The sequence below is a fragment of the Myotis davidii genome, unplaced genomic scaffold (genome assembly GCF_000327345.1).
Source record: "Myotis davidii unplaced genomic scaffold, ASM32734v1 scaffold348, whole genome shotgun sequence".
Classification (NCBI taxonomy): Eukaryota; Metazoa; Chordata; class Mammalia; order Chiroptera; family Vespertilionidae; genus Myotis; species Myotis davidii.
In genome coordinates, this window is record NW_006298965.1 from 632300 (window position 1) to 635537 (window position 3238).

The window sequence follows — 3238 nt, forward strand, 5'->3', positions numbered from 1 at the left end:
CTTCCCTATCCTCAATGTCTTCACCATCAATGTGGATGTCAGGGGTTGACGGGCACAGTGCAGGGAAACAGATCTTGCCATTTGTACACTTGTGTGATACTGCCTACCTGGGGTCATTTGAGGAGAATCCATGTTTCCTTTTTGTTAACTGCTTCCCAAGCCACCTGACCTGCTACCCGAAACATCAATTTTAGAATCCAGGTTTTTTGATGTTTAGTTAAACATTGCCTTGCAAAACACAAGCACACAAGAGATAGAGCTGTTAATATCAGCCCTTAAGCACCTTAAAGCAAAGTTGTTTATCAAATACTGATATTTAGGGTTGCAGGTCACCATAGGCAGGAAGGAGTGTGTTCAGAGCTTGAGGCACAGTTGGTGAGATGCTAAACCTGAAACCTGAAGGAGAGATTGCTGAGAAATGAGGCTGAGTGGAGGAGCATGTGGAGTGCCCACTTCAGTTTTCTCAGTAGTTTTCTCAATAGTTTGACACATTGGAAGAGATGCATTAGAAGTTGTAAGAAGTTCTTGATTTGAAGTCCCCATGCTTACCTTGTATCTTTAAGTTTAGAAGGAAAAGACTGCTATTTTGATCAAGCTGAATAAACATAAGTCACTTTTCTCCTGATAGTATTGTTCCTATAAGTGGGTGAGTCAAATGTTTAGGCAACATTAGGAATTTAATGCCCTTATAGCAACAACTCCAATCTTTTCTTATTTTTTTTGGTTAGGTTTTGATTATTTGTAAGTTAAAATTAAATGTTATGTGTACAATTCATTAATGATAACAAAATTAATTAACCATAAGCTTAGTTAAAGCTTATGGTTTTCTGAGGGTTAGAGGAGAATCCTTGAAGATTTGAATGAAGAATCCCTCTTTTGAGCCATGGTGTTGGTCATACAGTGATTAAAACATCAAGGCTTCATCAGTGAATTTCTGTATAAGCCTTTTCTTCCCTGTAGCAGATCCTAGAGCTTGCTGCCTGACCTCTACCCACAATGACCAAGAGGCAACTTGATGCTGTAGCACTTGACCCCTCAAACCCGAGTGTCCCTCTGCTGGGGTGTGGGGATGAGTATTTTAGAAATGTACTTAAGCTACTTTGACTGGACAAAGGCCAATAGTGCTAGTTGAAAATGTCATACCGATAACTAGTGAGGCAATTAATTTTTCTGCTCAAATTAAAAGCAGAAAATGACTTCTCAACAAAAGGAGTTTAAAATTACCATCTTGCCTATTATGATATTTTAATTCTTTAATGTTTCACTGAATTCCTGAAATTCTTTTCACCTTGCACACTGAAGCAATGTCAACTTTTATTCAAGGTTTAAAATGGACTATGGGACCCGGAACAATAGGGGAATAAATCAAAGGATGCAACTAAAAAGCAATTGAATTTTGTTTATTTTTCCTGAGGGAGACAAAGTGCTATGAAATACTCAAGTCGTGGTGTTTTGAAAGGAATGACAAGGGTTATGATTCTTATTGAATAAAGCAAACAAAGACTAAGCCTGTACTCTGGTATCATGTCATGGCTAACTCAAGGGAGAACAAATAGAAAGAGAGAAAAGGGAAGAGGCCAGAATAGATATTTATCTAGACAATGGGCAAATCCAGGTAAGCACAACCCCTAGAGAATTCTATTTCATTAAATTTTGTTTCTGTCTTGGTGCTTCAACTTAACCACAATTAAGATTGTGCGCCAATAGTGTTATTGTGACTCAGAGAAATAAATAAGTATATATACTAATTGAACATAAGAATATATATTATGTTTAAGAACATTGAATATAAGAATATGTTTTATTGACCATATTAAGTATACATATACATACATACATATAGTGTGTGTATGTATGTGTTTGTGTATGTGTACACAGGTGTGTATGATGATATATTTCCAGTTTCCTACCACATCTCAAACTCCCTTTCTTTCCCTTATTATGTGTCACTCTCTATCTCCATTTACAGAGAAAGAGCTGGAAGGCGGGAATGTTCCAATAGGGAAGGATAGTTCATCACTCTTCGTTTTGCTTATGGGGCTTCAGCTATTAAAACGCTGGAAGGTTGATTAAAGATTCACATCGCTCTTTACCTGCCCTGATCTCTAAGTCTTTGGAGGCTTTGCTCTGAATGGGCGATGAGTCCAGCTCATCAAGCGAGAAATTATTCTCTGAGCCATAGCCGCGGTAACTAGAACAAAATCATCTCAAGGGTGAATGAAAACAAGTCAAGGGCCAGAGATTCCCCCCAACGATTTTTGCCAGCATTCATGTTGATGCTAGTCTCTGTGGCAGGAGACATCACATTCATCATGCAAGCATTGCTCCAGTGGGAAGGAGAGCTGACAAAACAGGAGGTTAGGCGGTGTGGAGGGCGCATCACAACATAAACCTTTTCGATTTCAGTAACTCCATCAGGTGAAATCTTTTAGAACTTTTAGTGAAACTATTTCTCAAAGACATTTGTCCCATCTCCTCTCTTAGGAAGCTGACCAGGTGGGATCTCTGGTCACCTAAGGATCGAAAGAATTCAGGGCAGCCCCAGGAGACATTCGTGTTTGCGATATGAGATGTACGAACGGAGGAATTGACACTCCATTGACACCAGTGTTGCATTTTTCAACAAATCCCTTGTTCCTTCTTTATAAAGTTACATGATCAAGAATTGTGACTTATTTGGGGGAATTGGTCAGTTGAATTCTTGTTACCACTCAGTGTCTTAGCCATGTTTTCAAGAGACACATGGTAGAATCATCACAGGATCCTCTGCCATTTCCCACAGGGGTCTGAAAACAAATTATTTCAAAGGCACTTAAGCTGTACTAATAATTAATATTTGAAATTTAAGATAATACTTGAGAAAACAAGATTTATTTAAAGGCTAAGGTGTACATTATTATTTTATATGTAGGCAGGAAAACACCACTGGCTGCTAGTGAATTTGCTATACTTATCCTATCTAATAAAAGAGAAACATGGTAATTAGCAGTACATCCGTTACCCTTCCCATTGGCTAATCAGGGCAATATGCAAATTAACTGCCAGCCAAGATGGCGGCCAGCAGACAGGCAGCTTGAAGCAAACATGAGGCCTGCTTGCTTCAGTGACGGAGGACTCCAACCTTCCCCTCCTGACTTGCTGGTCTCTCAGCTGCAACTCTAAGTAACTACATAGCGGGCTTCAGCCAGCCGGACGCAACATTGTATCAAATACAGATGGTAAACAAAGGCCAGAAACA

At 39.2% G+C, this 3238-nt stretch overlaps 1 protein-coding gene across 1 annotated transcript in view; it reads right to left on the minus strand.

Annotated features, from left to right (window-relative positions):
* C6 (complement component 6) overlaps window positions 1-3238 on the minus strand; it is a 44343-nt gene that overhangs the window by 20888 nt on the left and 20217 nt on the right. The window lies entirely within an intron of this gene.